This window comes from Rhinolophus ferrumequinum, chromosome 21 (genome assembly GCF_004115265.2).
Source record: "Rhinolophus ferrumequinum isolate MPI-CBG mRhiFer1 chromosome 21, mRhiFer1_v1.p, whole genome shotgun sequence".
Classification (NCBI taxonomy): Eukaryota; Metazoa; Chordata; class Mammalia; order Chiroptera; family Rhinolophidae; genus Rhinolophus; species Rhinolophus ferrumequinum.
The window spans coordinates 34,022,346-34,042,010 of NC_046304.1; the positions used below are offsets into that span (position 1 = coordinate 34,022,346).

Below are 19,665 nucleotides of genomic sequence, written 5' to 3' on the forward strand. Positions count from 1 at the left end.
GTCCATCTCAATCTTCTGGAAGTTGGAATATGCATTTTATTCATTTCTTGATGTAGGCTCTATTCTATTCCATCAGCAGTACTGGCTCTGTCCACAAGGGAGCAACAAAGTATTTTAGCTTCTTTATTCTAAGTCTTCTAAAGAAAGATCCCACTTTTAAGTCTCTTATAGAACATCCTCTCTTGGCTCAATGCTTATTTGTAGATCTTGCTTTTTAAGACATTTTCCCTTATTACTAAGTCCAGTAGTTGCTCAGCCTTCACGATGCAACGTTTGATGTGTCAGTTATAGGTCCTTGTGGATCAGGCATCTTCATTATTCTTTTAAAATAATGGTGCCCCGAGACTGAAAGCCTGGACCTTCCCACCGGGGAATTGCTGTGTGCTAAATGCAGAGCAGGAAGGCCACCTCCTTACTTCTCTTCCAAATCCTACCACCAGCGCAGGACATCACTTCTCTGAGCAGGCCAAGCGCAGCGGGGGTAACTCTGGAGTGTGAATGAGGATGCGCTTCTCACTGCTCTGCTCCAGTGGAGGTCTGCTACACCAGGAAGCAAGTGCTGGGGTCAGGGAGGTCCCCTGCGGCAGCCGTCCCCTCCAGGTTAGAATTCAGTTGGTCGCTTGTGTACGGGCTCCCTCCTCACCCTCCTCAGCTCTCTGACCGTGAGTCTCCTTGCAGCATCACCTTCACAATAAGCAGGGCATCAACTAAAGGGAAACACCAGCCCGTAACCATTTTCCTGTAGAGCCAGGAGGCATTTGCACCTGGAATGGCCCTCCTAACAGATATCTGCCTGGCTCCTTTTCCCCAGCCAAGTCTGACCCTGAGCAATACAGATAGATAGACGTGTCCACCTGTAACTCCAACACTTGACAAAAAAAAAAAAAAGAAAAAAAAAGATGAAACTGAAGCTGTGAGTGGTTTAGGTAACAGGTGGCCAGGTGTAACTTGTTTGTTTTATTTTTGTTTTCCCCAGTAGTACTGAAATCACTTGCACTTTTCCTCATTTCTTATAGAAAAGAATATCCAGTTTGCTTGCCAGGAATTGTTTAGTGTTAGGTTTACAAAGCTTGTTGTTGAATGTTGAACATTTGTCCAAAGGAGTTTGACAAAACAGAAGCTGCTTGGTCCCTGTTCTGCCTGCCAAGTCCTAAGGATTGAGGCCGTGTGGCTGGGGTACTTGTGTAAAGTCCAGAAGGGGGCAGTGTCCCTCTCCTACCTCTGCCAAGACGTGATTGAAGGTCAAGTTGACTCATGTAGGGCAGGTACTTTTCATGCTGCAAAGAAGTTTAGAAGAGTCTTTCAGTTGGGGGTGTGACAGGTAGGTAGGACAGGATCCCTTAGGATGGGAAAGATACTAGGGAGAGGAGAGCTGCCTGGCCCCAAGGAAGCGCAGTGAGGTAGAACAGCTCCCCTCCTGAATCTCCAAACTAGCCTCGCTTCCCTGAGTCATCTTTTTTCTAGCATCCTGTCAGATCCCTCAGTGTACTGATTTTCCCTCTTGTGTTAACTTTACCAATATTATTTTTTTAGCAATTGAAATGCACTTTTTTATTTCAACTCAATCATGATTTTAAGTATAAAAAATTTATAGACTGTTAAAACTACTTTTTTGTGTATTTTTAACCACTTGATGTAGCATTGTCTATTTTATTCTTGTGAGACTCTGGTACAAGGTGTGCCACTTCATGATATTTCCAAGATGCTGGGCCTTTGGATGTGTACGGTAACCAACTTAATGCTAATGGTCAAAGTAAAAAAAAAAAAAGAAAAGAAAAGTAGCCATACCCGTTGTGTCTTTCTTCATTTCTTCCTCATCCTCTGTTGACAACATTCTGAGGTCTCCTTGCTCAATTACTTGCCTTTTTATCTGTAAAATGAACAAGCCAGATCTGCGATTAACTGTTGTCTCCATCCCGCTAATAGGCTGCCCCGCCCACAAACGCTGCTGACCTCTTTATGAAGGAGAACGTGTTTTCAAGGCTGCTGGCCAAAGTGATTAGTTCTCATTTTCTGGTGCTGCCTGGCTCCGTGCTGATTGGTTTTAGTAACACCACTCAGTCCGGCTGAGCAATAATCTGAACATATCCGAGAAAACAGTATTTGAAAAAAGCAGCATGATTGGGTTCTGAACTGGTTTGAAGAAAAATAAGCACAGATGGAAACAGCTTACAAAGTACATTCAATGAAAGGCGACGACCATAAAATGTGGCATCTAGGATGAGGTTCCTCTTCCTGCCCAATCCCCATCTATTCCTCTGCTCCATCGTTTATTGCACCAATGTTCATTGCGTGCCTACTGTGTGCTGGGCACTGATCTAGCCACTGGATTCGGCAGTGAACCAGACAGAGCCCTGCTGTCAGGAAGCACCTGTTTCATGGTCCAGTGGGACAGTGAACAAGTAATTATGTGATAAAATGCCAGGTGGCGAGACCCGGGTGAGGCTTGCCGGCAGAGCTATTACGGCAGCCAACCGGAAGACGCTGATTTTCCGTCACCAGCCTTTCCGGCTCAGGACCCGCCCTGTTTTGTTCTGTCTAAGGATTCCAATGAAGGAGTTAAGCATATGGAAAGGAAATCTTACTGTTCAGGGTTCCCTTTGTTTAAAACCTCTTAGAACAGAACGAAACTGCCCAAATCACAGAATTACCATTCTTATTCTCAATCATCTTGTAACTCGGACTCGATACTGATGTTAACACATTTTTTTATTGATTACATACTCCTCCCACCTCAACATATACTAAATCAGTAGTAGCTTTTAAACTTTGACCGTGACCCATAGTAAGGTAGGTATTTTTCCCTTATTCGGCTATCCGACATACACACCTATGAGCTTATTTATATAAGTGAATTAAAAAGTCAAAAAAAATACCTTTGTATGTGCTACACTTGATGGTTCCTATTCTTTTTTGAAAATTTTATTAAATTTATTGGGGTGCATTGGTTAACAAAATTATATCGGTTTTGAGTGTACAATTCTATAATACATCTGTATATTGCGTGGTGTGTTCACCCAAAGTCAAATCCCCTTCTGTCACCTCATATTTGACCCCCTTTATCCTTTACTATCCTAGTTTTTAAATGCTGATCATGAACTTCTAAATTAATTTGAAAACCCGCTAAGAAATCCTGCCTGCAGTTAGAGGAAACCTGTTGTAAAGCAGTGCGTATGAGGTCGGAGAATTAAGTTCGCGAAGTCATCTTAGAAAAATGCTACACACGTCATTGCTGAATATCACTATGGTCACCTTTGAAGTACTCCCCTTGGGAAGCTATGCACTGACGCCAGTGCCTAGTCCACCCTTCAAAGCAATTTTGGAACACTTTCTGGAATGGCCATCAGAGCTGTCGTCGTATTACCCTTGGTGTCCTGAATGTCATCAAAATGTCTTCCTTTTCAATATTTCCTTTATCTTTGGGTAAAGAAAGAAGTCACTGGGGGCCAGATCAGGTGAGTAGGGAGGGTGTTCCAATACAGTGATTTGTTTACTGGCTAAAAACTCCCTCACAGACAGTGCCGTGTGAGCTGGTGCATTGTCGTGATGCAAGAGCCATGAATTGTTGGCGAAAAGTTCAGGTCGTCCTAACTTTTTCATGCAGCCTTTTCAGCACTTCCAAATAGTAAACTTAGTTAACTGTCCAGTTGGTACAAATTCATAATGAATAATCCCTCTGGTGTCACAAAAAGGTTAGCAACATCGATGCAACAAGTTTACGAACTTAATTGTCAGAACTTGTATGTGTATTACTGAATTCCAACAGCAGCCTGAATTCCCTTTTGTATAGAATCAGCTTGTTTGAACTGGATCTTCGAACATCTGAAGTCTTACGTGTTTCTGTTGCTGACTGGGTCTGAGCTCTGCAGCCCCGGGCATAGACTAACCATTGCTGATTCCAGCACCTGCAGTAGGGACAGTTCAAATCTCAGGCCCACTGCAGCCCTTCCTCATGGACCTGTAACCCACTGCTACCCACTGGTACCAAAGTCATAATAAACTTCCTTCCCGAGATCTCCACTGTAAATGGTAATAATAACGACCCTGGATGAGTCAGACTTCTTTGTGTCCACACCCTTTTGCGGAATGCACTTGCCTCTCTCCCAATGAATTTCCAGTAAGAGGTTTGCCATTCTCCACTCCCTAGAATCTGGGCCGAGCTTGTGGCTTCTCTGACCAAGAGAATGCGGCAGAAATGATGTGCAAGTTCTGGAGTCTAGGCCTCAAGATGTCTTGCAGCTTCTGCCTTTATTCTCTTGGAACATGACTGCCAAGGGAAGAAGTTCAGGCTAGAGCACCGAAAGACCAGAGACTGCATGGAGAGGTCCCAGCTGTCCCTGCCAAGACTCCCGACGTGGGGAAGGACATCTCAGGCCTTTCAGCTTAGCTGACACTCCAACTCAATGCATGCTTAGGCTAGGAGCCCAGGTGACACCAGCAGAATAACTGCCCAGCCAACCCACAGAAGTGCTAGAAATAAAGTATTGCATGAGGCACTAAGACTTGGTGTGGTTTGTTACACAGCAGTAGGTGACTTGGAACAGCCCTCAGATTTACATCTCACAGTTGCCAGGAGCTTGTAACTGCACAGTCCTGTAGGCAAAAAGGTTAACTTTTTTGGTCATAAATGAATAATACTTTTAGCTGATTCATTTCTAGGTCCCTGCTACTCCTTTTTCCAATCCATACTTAGAAGCTATGAATTGGAAAGGAGGGAGGGTTTTCTCATATCCACAGCTGATCTCACCAGTAACAACCATTTCAGAATTCCCCTCCACCCAGTCTTCTGGCCTGCTTTTCTGCGTTCCCAGCCTTATTCCTGAACTTTCTGAGTTAGGAAATGCCTGATTTTAGAGCCCTCTGACAGGTCCCTCAGTCCCTGCACCAAAAGCATAGCAGCACCCTATTTAGCTTCTATATTTTGCAACAATTTTGAGGCTCCCCAAGATGTGGGAGACGGTATAATAAAGGAGTTAGAAACACACAGGCTTGTTCACAGACAAAACTGGGCTCAATCTTCTCTCCTACACGGTAATTTGTGTGCCCATGAGCAAGTTATTTAACCACTCTGAGCCTGTTTCCACATCTGAAAAAGAGGGTATTACTAGCAACGCCCTTACGGTTATTGTGAGGATTAAATAAAGCAATGCAGGTAAAATGCTCAGCTCAGTCTTTGTCAGGTAGTATTTGTGACAGACAGCTCTCAGATGGCCCCAGTGATCTTTACCTCCTGTTACCCTCATCCTCTCCTCTCCTCTTTAGTTGGGCTGGATTCAGTGACTTGCTTGTACGGAAAAGAATATAACAGAAGTGATGTGATGTCACTACTAAGGATGGTGACAAAAAGACTTGGGTGTGGTCTCTCCACTCACCAGCTGCCACATCATGAAAACACTTAGGCAACCTGTGGAGAACATGACCGGGAACAGTCTGCAAACCATGTGAGTGAACTTGGAAGTGGGCTCTGTAGCCCACTTCCAAGTGTGACTGTAGCCCAAGCCCTTAGCTTGATGACCTCATGAAAGACCCTGAACCAGAGACACTGTCTAAGCTGCGCTCAGATTCATGAGCGACAGAAAACTATGGGATAATAAATGTTTGTTGTTTTAAGCCACTAAGTTTGGAGATAAATTATTGTGCAGCAACAGACAATTAATACAAAGTACAAACAGCTCTTAGGAGATAGAGAAAACAGTAGTCGCAGGGGGTGCCGTGGTGTGCAACCCAGATTCTCCCGCTCAGGATTGAGGCCTTCACGCTCCCTGCTGCTCCAGAGTGTTTGTGCTAACAGCTCTCACCTGTCCTTCTCCAGGAATTGCTCCCAGCTGAAGACAGCCACCTCCCCCAAAGTCACACTTCTGCCCCTCCCCAGGGGCAGCCCACATCCAATGACTGCTTGGTGCAGAGGTATAAAGACCCGGACCTATTGTCTCCAGGTGGAACAATTTTGAAGTGCCACCCTTTCCCGAACTCCCTGTGAGGTCAGCTGAGGCCTTGGTCGCCAAAGCATCACAATTCAGCTCTGCCCGTCCTGACTTCTGTCCAATCCTTCTACCTTGAAGTCTCTCCAGGCTGTGATTCTCAACACTCGAGACAGTTCCCAGGGAACCTGATCTCATACAGTTGGTGCCAGGACTGGTTCAGGAAAGCTGACTGTAAAATGGGATTTTGGACCCATGCTGGGCAGCTGGTAGTGAAGACTCCATCACTAGTGATAGGTGGGACTGCCAGCCCTCTGATGCTGAAGTGGGACAATTCTTCAAATTTGACTAGTGAACCATAGAAGGGAAGGAACGACAGGGAGGTGGTAATATCACAGGCCTTTGAGAGGGTGGGGAGGTACTAATTCTGAAGACATTGAATCTGAAGGCTTTTGGTGCACACCTTTGCTACATTAAGGAAAGATGAAAGGCCAGAGGTGTTCAATCACCAACTGAAGGCAAGTGTGAAAGTCAGAGGGCTTGTGTTGTTTAGAGCCACTACATTTGTGATAGTCATTATGCAGCAATAGAAAACTAAAACAGATGTGAGTATCTAGAAGTGGGATGCCGTAACAAATACCTAAAAACGTGGGATTGCTTTGGAATTGGGCAGTGGGTGGAGGCTGGAAGAATTTTGAGGAGTATGATGAAAAAAGCCTAGGTTGCCTTGAACAGAACTTTGGTACAAATACGATGTTCAAAGATGCTGGTCAGAACATGAGGAAAATTATAGAAAGATCTTAAATTGCCTTAGAGAAAGCCTCAATCTCCATGAACAGACCATTAGTAGAAACCTGGACTTTAAGACACTTAATGGGCTCAGAAGGAAGTGAATATGTTATTGGAACTGAAGGAAGGGCAATTTTGTTATGTAGAGGTAGAAAGCTTAGCAGAATTGTGTCTGGCAGTTATGTGGCAAGCAGAACTTACAAGCAATGAGCCCGGATATTTAGTCGAGACTTTGTAAGCAAAGCCTGGTTTCTGTTTGCTGCTTATAGTAAAATACAAGAGGAGAGAAAGAAATTAAGGGAAGAACTATTCAACAAAAAGCAACCAGGACTTGGTGATTTGGGAAATTCTCAGCCTATCCTGATTGCAAAAGATACTAAAACCCAGAAAGGGCTGTCAGAACTGGCCTAGAGGAAAGCCCGGGTGCGTGGCTGTTCAACCTTCGGCTGAAACTCCAGAAAGACCCAAAGGCCAGTCAGTCACGAGATTCAGGGTTGTATTAGTTTGCTAGGGCCGCCACACTGAAGTATCACAAACTAAGTGGCTTAAACAACAAAAATGTATTGTCTCACAGTTCTTGAGGTTACAAAACCAAGGTCAAAGTGTCAGCAGGGTTGGTTTGGTTCCTTCTGAAGACTGAACATCTGCCTGTCTCAGGCCTGTCCCCCAGCTTCTGGTGGTTTGCTGGCAATCTTTGGCACTCCTTGGCTTGTAGAAGCATCAGCTCAATCTCTGCCTCCATCTTCACATGGTGTCCTCCCTGTGTGCATGTCTGTAACCAACTTTCTCCTTTTATAAGGACACCAGTCATATTGGATTGAGGGTTTGCCCTGTTCATGTTGACTTCATCTTAACTAATTACTTTTGCAACAACCCCATTTCCAAATAAGGCCACATTCTGAGACGGTAGAGGTTAGGATCTCACCATATGAATTGGGGCAGGGGACACAGTTTAACCCTTAGCAAGGGAATTCTTCAGATCTCCATCAAACCAGGGCACCTCTAGAAAGCTGAGGGTATTTTCCCCTTAGCCTTCTCAGCAGAAGCTAAATTCTGAGGGATTATCCCAGACAGACCCATGGGGAGAGCCTTTTGCCGAACGGAGCAAATCCCTGTGCAGTCCATGCATAGTCTACAAGGTTCTTGAGAACTTTAGACCTGCAGAAACACTGTGAGCTTGGACTGGAAGAGACAAGAGTAGAAAATGAAAGAAGGCTTTGGGTCCCCCATATTTTACTGGCAGGAAGCCGGTTCACAAAACTCAGCTACAAACATGTGCCATCATCTTTCATGAGAAAGGAAGAGTGAGTGACTCAGGGTGGATCTAACTGCCCAGAGGGCAGAGTCAAGAGTCATGAAAGGTTATTTCCAGGCCTGAAACTTAATGGAGTTTGCTCGACCGGATTTAAACACAGCTCTGGACTGGTGACCTTTCCTAAAATATAGTTGTTGAACCATAATGTAATTGTTGTCCTGTGCCTGTCCCACCATTGCATGTGGGGAGTGTTGAGGGCATAGAACTTATTTCTTTAGTTTCGCGGGTCCGTAATTGGAGAGCAGTTGTGTCAGGAGCTGTACTTAAAGGGTCATACTCGGGACTCATCTGCACCTGACTTAAATGATGAAATTTTCGATTTTTGAGCTGATGATGTTTAGATGAGAATTTGGACTTTGGAATTGATGCCATAATATAGGATGAGAAGTTTGAGAACCTTGGAAAGAGGTGACTGCATTTTGCATTTGGGAGGGATATGAATCTTTGGAGGCCAGAGGGGTACTGCAGTAGGCAGAACTCTAAAAATAGCCCCTCAAAATGCCACACCCTAATCCCTGGAACTCGTTAATACCATGAGCTACTACTCCTATGGTTATGCTACCCTGTTTCCCCGACAATAAGAACTAACCGGAAAATAAGCCCTAGCATGATTTTTCAGGATGACATCCCCTGAACATAAGCCCTAATGCATCTTTTGGAGCAAAAATTAATATAAGCCCTGGTCTTATTTTTGGGGAAACATGATATATGACACAGTTGACCCAGTCCAGCCTGCCTAGATGCCCTACCTACAGAATTGCTTTCAGGTATCTGTTTGTGATAGTTTGTTATGCAGCCGCAGAAAAGTAATTGCCTTGGCAGCGTCTAGAGAGATACTCTCACCTTCTGCACCCAGAATTTAAGAAAACTGAGGGTGCGGCCCAAGACTAATGATAGAAGAGGCAGAGCTCCTGGTAGAGTTGAATTCTCATCCACTGCAAGCCTTCTGTGACAAGGTGAAGGCCCTGCTTGGGAAACGGTGGGACCCTGAGATTTATAATGGGGACGTCTGGGTCCATGAAATCCCAGAGCTCCCTGAACCCTCTGGGAGGAGTGAACATGTGGTTCACTCCTCCCTGTAAGAGGCTGATGTTCCCTTCTTGCTTAAAGAGGGTGCAGAAGGCTCTGCCTTGCAATAATGCACCCCTCTCTGGATCTACCCCACCTCTCTCCTGGCCACCAGACCAATAACGAGGCTCAAGTCACAACATACGAGCCAGGGAAGTGCTAGCCTTCCTAAAGGAAGAAAAGGACTCAGCCAGTTGTCAATTTTTGTCTCTTAGCGCCTACACATCCTTCATTGCCTATTGGTGAGAATGGATCTGAGCCCCTTAAATACTTCTCCTTTGCCAGCTGGCATAGTGTTAAGCTTTGTCACTAGCAGGCCATGGAGAAACTTCAGGAGAAAGGGGCTTTCCTTCCCAGGTCTGGGGTGCTACTCTTGGCAGCCTGCTGCAGCACAAGCAGCTTCTCCATTGCCCAGTGTGGCGCGTGCAGCTGGCAGCAGCCAGCAGCCTTACCTCGCAGTTTCATAGTGGACCGCCTCCAATGACACACCTCGTGCATGGCTTTCCCAGGCATCCTCCAGGACAGATTTTGGCGAGTTGTGCATTGCAGATTTCCAGAAGGTCCTAGCTGCTCAGCAGCACAGTGACTTTTCTGCCGTCCAATGAGTCCCGACTGTCCTGTCAACGAGATCTGGGTGTCAGCCCCAAGGTGGCCTCTTCCCTGGGTGATCTGTCTCAGTACAGGGGTAGTAAGCATTCCTTTTATCTGCTATCCCTATACTCTTGAGTTCTTTTGTGTTTTTTTATTAGCCAATCCTTCATTATTCCAGGTCCCTGTTATACTTCATTTTTCTACATTTTAAACTTTTCCTGTTCAAATTACTGTGTGGTTTCTGTCTCCTGACTGGACTCTGACCAGGTTCCATATCCTGAAGTCGCAGGACCTAATCAGCATGAACGGACAGAAGCCAGTATTATGGGACTGGACCAAGGGTTTCGGGTGGTGTATAAGTGAGAGTTTATTAATATGGGAGCCTTCTGATAATGGCCTCTAACAAAGATCCCAGGAGCTGGTGCTAACATGCTGCCGGGATGGCTGTTGGAAGTTGGGAGAAAGCAATGGCCTATGCTAAGAGAAGCAGAAAGCGAAAACTGCTATAGAAGTCAATTAAGTAAAGGCTCAGAGAAGTGGGCATGCTAGAGTGGATATACTAAGAAAAGCTAGAAAATTGAACAGCGAACTGTCTTCTGCAGGACAGCCTGGAGAATACCCCCTTTTATCAAAGGGATAAGAAGTATCTGGTGAGAGGGCCACGATTGTCACTGAGAAGCTCCAAGTGCCTGTTCTCTGTAGGCCACAGCCCACGTTACACAACTATACTCCCCAATAGCAATGGGGATGATAGCACGCTTGCAGAATAGAGGCCCCTTTGGCCCCTGCAAAAGCCAGACAGACCCTAGGGGGTTAAAATGGACAACTGCAAACTCAGTAAGTAATAGCCCTAATGAAAGATGCTGTGTCAGATGTGGTATCTTCGCTAAAGCTGATGAACACAGGCTTGGGTACATAGTTTGTGGCCATTGATCTAGTGAATGCTTTCTTTTCCACCGCTATCAAGCAAAGTCAGAAAAAATTTACATTCACTTTAGATGGATTAAAATTTACATATTGGTCTTATTCCCCCTACCTCCCACCTGTATCATCTCTCCCATCCTCTGCTATAATACAGTCCAAAGGGACCTAACTTGTCTGGACATCCTGAAGAGCATGACCTTGATCCACTACACTGATGACATTGTATTAAGCAGACTAGATAGACGAGAAGTGGCAAGTATTTTGGAGGCTTTTCTAAGACATGTGTATTCTAGAGGGTGGAAAATAAGCCTTAGGAAGATTCGAGGGCCTTCCACATTGGTGAAATGTTTCGATGTCCAGTGATCTAGGGCATCCAAAATAAAGGACAAATCTTTGGGGTGGGGTACCAGATCCAGGCCATGGTGCAAACAGGCCTACCACCTGTACGTAAGGGCCATACAAGTATAGCATTAGAGGGATCGGTGAAAAAATGATGTGGAATTTATGGCAAGTCCCAATAAGAGAATTATGTAGACACATAGGATCTGGAGCAGGTCCATGCCATTTGCATAAGATCATTATAAACCTTTTGCAAAACAGCTTCTGGAATGCCACTGGACCCTGATAGAAACAGAACACTTGACCATGGCCATCAGAGTTCATGCAGCTGGAACTGCCCTTCTTGAGCTTGATTCTGTCAGACCCACCAATGCGTACGGTCAGGCAGCACTCTAAGATGCAAGGAATATATCCAGGATTGAACTTGACAAATGAAGACAGGACACAAGTAAGACGTACAAATAAGCTACACAAGCATGTGGCCCAGACTCCTAGGTCATCCGCCACCATTACACCGGTGCCTCTCCTTTTGCATACGCGTGTGGTGGCTACATGGGAGTGGGGGTGGGGTGGTTCACTGTGATCATCAGAAGGAAGGGGGGGAAGCAGAGCCTGGTTCACAGATGGGTTGGCTTGCTGGATGCCAGCTGGGAATAGACTGTTGTTGCACTACAGTCCTATTCTGAGTAGTCCTGAAAAACAGCAGCGAGGAAAATCCTCCCAGTGGGCCGAGCTTTGGCAGTGCACCTGGACATTCACTGCGTATGGAAAGAGAAGTCGTTCAAGGTAAGAATATACCAGAGACATGAGCAGAGGCAGATAGCTTGACTAGTTGTCTAGGGGCTTGAGGAATAAAGTTTGGAAGATCAGGAACAAAGAGGCATGGGAAAGAGACATGCGGACGGGCCTATGGGAAGGGGCATGAAATGTGAAGATCTTCATACCACACGTCAGTGCATCCAGCAGAAGATGCACTACACACCACGGAGACCGAAGAACTGGGTCAGTAGACATTAGCCAGCCCCTGTCACCCCAGTACTCACTCTGGCTGCATGGAGATCCACGGAGGTAGGGAATGAAAGCTATAACTGGACCAAATAGCACGGGCGGCCGACCACTCACCAAGATTCATCTAGCCACTGCCAACCAACCTGCTTGCTGGTAAGAGACCAATGCCATGCCCCTGATAACGGCACCACCATTCCTCAGAGATCAACTCGCCACTTGCAGATAACATGATTACATTGGATCCCTTCCACTCTGGACGAGGCAACAACTCATCTTGACTGAAATCAACACAAATTTGGGGTATGGGTTTGCCTTTCCTGCCATCGGGCCGATGATGGTTCATTCTGTGTGTCAGCTTGGCCAGGCGACAGTACCCTTATTCAATCAAACACAAATCTAGGTGTTGCTGTGATGGTATTCAACAGCTACAGCCAGTTGGCTGTAAGTAAAGGAGATTCTCCTCAATAATTTGGGGGGGGGGCCTCATCTAATCAGTTGAAAGGCTTTAAGATCTACACTGAGTTTTCCCTGAGGAAGAAGAAATTCTGCTGTGGACTGCTGCAGCAGCTCCTACCTGAGAGTTCCAACCTACCGGCCTGTCTAAGAGATTTCAGACTCGTCTAGACAGCCCCCCACAATTGTACAGCTCCTTGCAATAAATCAATTATATCTATCTATATCTAAAACTATTTCTATATATAAAACACACGTACACACACGCTCACACATCTGCTGGTTCTGTTTCTCCTGGTAGAGCCCTGACTGATATAAGGCCTGTGCCAGGAACACTATCTGAGGGCTGATTTTAAAAAGGAGGAGTGGGAGTGGGCAGTAAAGACTTCCTCTCCCAAATCATCAGTTTCCAGGGAACCCGACTTAAGGCCATGCCACTGTCCCAAGCACCTGGATTTGATGTTAAAGACAAAGACAGGGAAGAAGAAAACTATGCAGGACCTTGTATTCTGGGCTGGTATTCTGTGTTACCCACTGGTGCCCAGGAAGTGTTAATAACCATGTAAAGTGGTAAATCACACTGTGTAATGTTGTCAGTGGATGGCCGGAATGGTAACCACAGAGTGTGGCCACCCTGAGTGGGTGGGTACCGATTAATCCAAAGAAGACTTTTGCAGAGAAGGCTCCCCCTTGAGTAAATAGATGGGTGTGGATGTGGGGTGGGAGTCCCTGGAGGAGTGGGGTGGGGGTCCCTGGAGGAGGAATGCAGAAGCACAGTCCCTCCTGTGTGAGGTGACCAGATCAAGCCCTGAAAGGGGTCAGAAGCAGAGGAATAGAGATCGCCCAGTCAGAGTAATGAGGGATGCCCTCCTGGAGTCAGGAATATTGATCTGAAAAATGAGAACAGTCGGTATTCAGCATGTAGAAATTACTTTGTTTACTTTCTGGTTGTGACTTTGCAAAAATCCGTTTAGGAAGCCACTGAGCTGCTTTGACTGGTGCACTGATTCCACAGCTGGGTTTTTCATTTCGCCTCATGCTGGGCCAGGCCCAGGTGAGAAGATATTCATTCCTGTAAGCCAGCATGGTGGTGGATTAACACCCAGCAAACTCACTGGGGAGATGCCGCCTGGTGCAGACCTGGAGCAGCAGAAGCGCTGAAGAAGAGGAATGTAGGCCGGCTGAGGTGAATGATGGTGGCCCGGGCTGGCAAATAATATCCCAGACAATCTTAGACCACAAAATAGTGCTCACCCTGGAAAGTTACAGAATTAGAACTTCAAACATTAGCTAGTTACAAATTAAGACTCCCTTATTTACCTTTCTTGCCCTGAGGGAGCCATATCTTTCTGCCCAAGTCGCTACCACAAGGAGAATAAATAGAATTAGGTATTTGGGGATGATGTGACATGTTTGGTTTGGGTCTATTAAGACCCACACCCACTGTCTTGAGTGAAAGAACAGGGCCCTTTTCAAAGGATTTGGTTTTTTCCATCTCTTTATGATCCAAGTTTGCAGACCCTAGAGACACATCAGGGAGACAACCGGGGATTTCAGCTCAGGAGACACCTATGGTGGAACGTCTGAAACCTCCACCGAACTCAGGGACCATTTGAATGAATCCCAAGAGCTGCCCCCTAAATTAAACCATCAGTTGGGGGAATGGCAGGAGCGCAGGCTCCCTCAAGGCCGCCTGACTAATAACTGGAAGGACTGTGTACAGCCACTTCTGCCTCCTTGGTTTTCCTCCAAGCCAGCCCTGTCACCAGCATCTGGTCTTTGTGCCTGTCCCTGAGCCCACCTCCCAGACTTCCCTCTCCATGTGCTCACCCAGGCCTGGGCTACGTGCATTTTCTTCTCAATCCTAGCTATATTCCTTCACTTTACTGTTCTAGACTGCTGTGCTAAACAATCACCAGGAGACACTGTTTTCCACATGACATAGGGATCAAGTCAGGCAGATGGGCTTTAGGATCAAGAGTCAAAACTCTCTAAGTCAAAACACCATGTGTCACATTCCTTGACATCTCACTGGCATGCAGGGTCTCAGCTCCCACTCCCCACCCAAGAATGCAGGATATGGTGAGGCCAAAAAGGAACACCAATGGAGCCATAGGTAGGAGTCATACCACTATATTCTCGCTGGCGGCTGGGTTGAAGACACAGGGAGCGGTCCACAATCTGCCGTCCGCTTCTCTGCCTACCAACCAACAAACCAACCCCTTGCAAACTGCAATCTGCACTTACTGTCTCAGCTGTGGCAGTTGTATCAGTGGCCAATGGCTAATTGGTTACAGCTGATGGCCAACTAGTCACAGCTGATGGCCATCTACTACCTGAGCCCACATCTTTCCACGTGAGGCCGAGAGCCTGGAAACTGCTCTCTGGGACTCTGTCCTCACACTCACCCCTCAAAGAAACGGACTCCTGGAGTAAGGTGACCACCGAAGGCCATACTGCAAGTTCATGGCAGAGCTGAGGCTCCATCCCTCAGGAAGTTAGTCTCAGGACCGCCTGTAGCACTCCTTTCTCATCCTTTCACTTGCATATTGGTATTTCTCTTATTCCAGTCTTTCAAAATAATATAAACATTCCAATTTATTCATATTTTAAAGGAGTGGAAGCAATATAGAGACTGATCCAAAACAATGGAACGTAGCTTCATTTTTATTGGAGATTCATGCTATAATTAATTGCACATGTGATATAGCAAGTTGCCATTCGGAGTTGGGTTTGTCTTGTGCTAAGACATTTGCATCCTCTGAGCACCACAAGCCAGATGGCAGGGACCAAAAAGTCTGGGAAACAATTTCTTCACCAGTGGATAAGCCACACACAGATAATCAAGAATCAAATGCACCAGGCTATGTGTCTGGTGCTTACAAATGGAGAGAGAAATGGAAATTACCTCTCCTCTCCTTGCCTAGGATAAATGAAACAACTAGACCCTGCTGTCCTTCCAGGCCATGCCAAGATTTTGAAGGATTCAAATCTTCACTGCCGTCTGCCTGAAAGGTTGTCTCTCATTTCCTCCCTCAACTGCCCAGGCAGATCTGGTCTTGCTGATGGATACTGGGTCAAGGCTGAACATAGCAACGGCCTTTCCCAGGCTGCTGCATTGGTGCCCCACTTCAGGCAGCTGGGAATTCAGGCCTCCAGCTTCCCCAGGCAAATCATCTCAAGATCATAGAAAGAGTGACGTTTTATGGAAAGAACACCAGCCTAGAAAACGACGTTTTAGTCCTAACAGCCTCTATCCCAACCCACCTTTCTGGGCCAATCGTTCATCCTTCAAAACCCAGCTCAGGCATTACATCCTCTGTGTATTTGATTCTTCCCCAACCAAAGCTGGTCCCTCCTCAGTCACTCCTGCACTTTGCACATAATTGTCACAATTCTTATCACATTGTTTGTAATCAGTGGCAGACTTATTTGTCTTCTGCTCCTACTATGAGCTCCTCGAGGGAAGAGAGTTGTCTTGATCATTTCATCTAACTATAGCACATGGCAGGTACTCAATATACTAATAAATAATTATGGAGTCACAACAAAATGAGAGGGTCAGGCCAGTGGATCTTGACAGTGGCTTCCTTATTTAATAGTCTGTGATGAGGCTGGCCCAGTGGCTCAGGCGGTTGGAGCGCGGTGCTCCTCACACAGAAGGTGGCTGGTTCGATTCCCACATGGCCAGTGAGCTGCGCCCTCTACAGCTAAGATTGTGAACAACAGTTCTCCTTGGAGCTGGGCTGCCATGAGCAGCCGGTTGGCGTAAACTGCCCTGTGCTGCAGCTGGCTGCTGTGTGCCGCCATGGGTAGCTGGTGAAAGTTGTCATCTGTAAGCGATGGCTGGTGACCAACTGCCTCAGCAGGGGGGAGCGCAAGGCTCATAATACCAGCATGGGCCAGGGGCCAGGGAGCTATCCTACACAACTAGACTGAGAAACAACAGCTTGCTCTGGAGGGGGGGAGGAGCCTGGTGAAGGGGGGGAAATACTAAAAAAAGTCTGTGATGACCTCAACCTCACTTCCAGGATTGGGCCCTAATGCAGGAGAGGCACAGAGAAGTAAAAGGCCCAGGATTCCTAAACCCTCAAATCAAGAGGAGCTTGATCCAAGTGTCCCAACCTAGTTGGTTCCTGGGACACAAAGAAATTATGTGTATACATTATGTAGTCAGGTATGAAGATAACTTGGGGGTTAGACGTGCCTCTCTTCCTTCTTTGGGCATAGATCAGTCATCTGAAAGCATTTTGAGGTCTGTCATCCCAGTGTCCCATGAGGTAGTGTTTCTCAATAAGTGAGAAGATGGAGGAGTTCTCCAAGGGAATGGGGAGAGAGGCACAGAATGTCTAGAGGGTGGCTGAGGAGGCTAAGGACCAACACTCCTATTTTCCCATTAATAAGTCTGATTAAAGCACCCGCAGGTTGAGGGAGTGATCCAGATTATCAGATGGCTTTCTCAGCTCCCCCTCTGGGTTATCCTGACCAAAGCAAGTCTTGGCCAGGCTAAGGTTTGCAATCTACCACAATGGCAGTAGCTGGCCATTTCCTTTCTGAAATGTTTGGGGGCAGGGCAGTGATCTAGGAAGAGCCACATTTGATGTGGTGGGTCCTCCTTGGTGTGGTTTGAAACATTGCCATGGTGTGTTTGGATAATGGCTAAATTAGCACTCCATAAAGACCAGGAATGAAGGGATGTCTACATAGAGTTAGGACACAGTTTGAGAACTGCCTGTGGAAGAGTGGAAGAACCCCAACTGGAGGTATAAGATAGCAGAAAAATCAAATCCACCTCCCATTCCCCTACCTCCTTTCCCAGCCTCGGGCATGTTTTTATGACAAAGAAACACAGAAGGTAGGGGTCAAACCAGGTCTCTGGGCCTCTCTGCCCCTTCCAGGTGCCAGAGAAGAAAATGCCAAGGAGTTGGGGGGTGGGGAGTTGCAGGGAGGTCTAGAGCTGCCTGGCTGCGAATGTAGAGGAAGTTGTGCAGGTGATTTGTGGAGCCAGTGGGTGAGCGCTTATAATACTCTGGGCCCGTGGAGACAGCTTTTAATAGAAACCTTCCATTTTTTCAGGCATTTCACTAATTTAGCCAAACCACTCTTGGCAAAAAGTCTAGTTGTCCTTAGCCTCAGGGTGGATTTGATTTAATTTGAGGTAGGGTATGGGAGTGTTGGAGAAACGCACTGGGCTGTGCTATACAACCGTGGGCTCCCATTCTGGCTGTGCCGTAACTTACAGCGGGACCTTGACCTTGAATAAGTCAGCCCCCCTCACTGCCCCTCGGTTTTCTCATCAGTAAAACGCACAGGGTTGCCCCATGGGCGCTCTGCATCCCTCTCTGCCATCGGTTATCATCCTATAGTTCCCCACTGGCTCCCACAGAGTGTTAGCCAAGCGCAGAAAGAATGCTCCCAGACCTGACCCCAGGCAGCAGAGGCGAGGACCCCGCGAAAGTTCTTTGAGCTCCTTCTCCGGGTGGCTTTCGGACCCCAAGTTGCCAACTCTCAATCGAGCAAGTATCCGGAGCTGACAAAGGAGGTCGGCGAGGGACAGACAGTACGCCTCCAACTGCGAGCGGACGCCCCGCGCTGCGGAAATCGTCACGTCTGGCTGGGAAGAGGCGCGGGCGCGGCGGGAACCCGCGCCCCCGGGTTGTGGGGAGGGCAGACCCACGGCCATTGTGTCACGGGCGTGGCAGGGGCGCGGGGCTCCCGAGTCACGGGCGCGGCGGGGACGCGGGCGTGGCGGGGACGCGGGCGCGGCGAGGACGCGGGCTCCTAGGTCACTGTCGCGGGGCTCCCCGGCCCCGCCCCGCCGCGGCCCAGCGCGGCCCCGAGAGGGCGTCGCTCCAAGCGACTGCTCGCTTCCCGGGACGTGGCGCCTGCAGAGGCGTGGCCGGGCTGGGCGGGGGCCGCTGCCCGCCGGACGCCGGGTCCTCGCCGCGGGCGACTCGTCCTTCCTGGACGTGACCCGCTCCGCGCTCCCTCCACCACAAACCAGGAAGCCCAGGGGAACGCCCTGCGGGCGCCCAGGCCCGTGCGAGCCCGGGGTTCCGTGCCGGCTGCGAGCGGAGCGGGGAGGGGGGCGACCATGGCAACGAGCGTGGGCCGAGAGGGGACGCGTGTGAAACGCTTCTTTCTCCACATTTCGCTGCTCAGGCCCCCACTCACCGCCCCCGCCGTCTGAATAGCTGTTCTGTCTCGGCGGATCTCCGCGTAGGGCTGCTGATTGTTTAACTCCCAGACTGGCTGGCTCTGTTGAATTTCCAGACGCCTCTTTGGGACAGGTCCTGGGGGAGGGGGTAGAAATCTGTTTGCAGGAAAAGCCAGGCACGAATAATCTCGGCTTTACTCTTCTCTCGTTTGATCCTCTTATACCGTCCTGGCCTGCGATGTGGCAGGGACAGTGGCCCCATCTTACAGATGACAAAACTGAGGGGTGAAGTGACTTGGAAAAAGCACATCGCGAGATACTTTTCTGGCAGAAAAGAGAATTCCTATCCCTCCACTGTCAGTCCCTGGAGTAAGGGTCTGGAAAACGCTCGGAGGCTGGGCTCAGAGTTCGATGTGCCAGTCTTCCTCTTTTTCTGCTTACTTCCTCTGTTGAGGGAATGGAAGGCTTCAAGGATCTCCCCACCAGGAGGGAGAGAGAGGGTCAAGGTCCTGGATCCTGTTCTGGGCTCCCTGGCTTCCTTTTGCAGGATGACTCCACCCTCCCCCTCCTGTCTTCTCACGCACTCCACCTTGCCCTGCTTCCCTCCATTTGGATCAGAAGCTAAGGACCAATACTATTTTCTCATTAATAAATCTCATTAAAAATCACTTGAATGTTCTAACTTGTGCAGCTTGGTCAAGCCCTTTCCCCATTCTGGGCTTCAGTTTTCCCATCTATGTAAGAAGGTCTATATTCACCCCTAAGAATCCTTCCAGCACTAATATTCCAGGATTCTGATTCACATACTTTCCCTACAGGCAACAGCCTGCAATAAGAAGTTAAAATTTTCTTCCTTTTCTCTGTATCATAATTGTACTTGCCTCCCCAGCACCTGTGTACATAGTAGTACTCAATAAAAGATTATTAAATAAATATAAAAGTATACCTTTGTCTGTCCCCTCTCTCCTAACAAATTCCGAATGATGACTAAAAGCAAGAAGAGAAAAATACTTTCTGGGGCCCGGCCCGGTGGCTCAGGCGGTTGGAGCTCCCTGCTCCTAATGCCTGAAGGCTGCCAGTTCGATTCCCACATGAGCCAG

The 19,665-nt window shown here is 47.6% G+C and overlaps 1 long non-coding RNA gene across 1 annotated transcript; it reads right to left on the reverse strand.

The window, feature by feature from the left end:
* Positions 1–673: 673 nt before the first annotated feature.
* Positions 674–19,665, reverse strand: LOC117013108 (uncharacterized). The gene is made up of 4 exons (XR_004421275.1): positions 18,583–19,665; positions 9,583–9,710; positions 1,954–2,078; positions 674–1,870 (listed from the first exon to the last, which is right to left on the reverse strand). It is a non-coding gene; the product is annotated as an uncharacterized LOC117013108 (long non-coding RNA).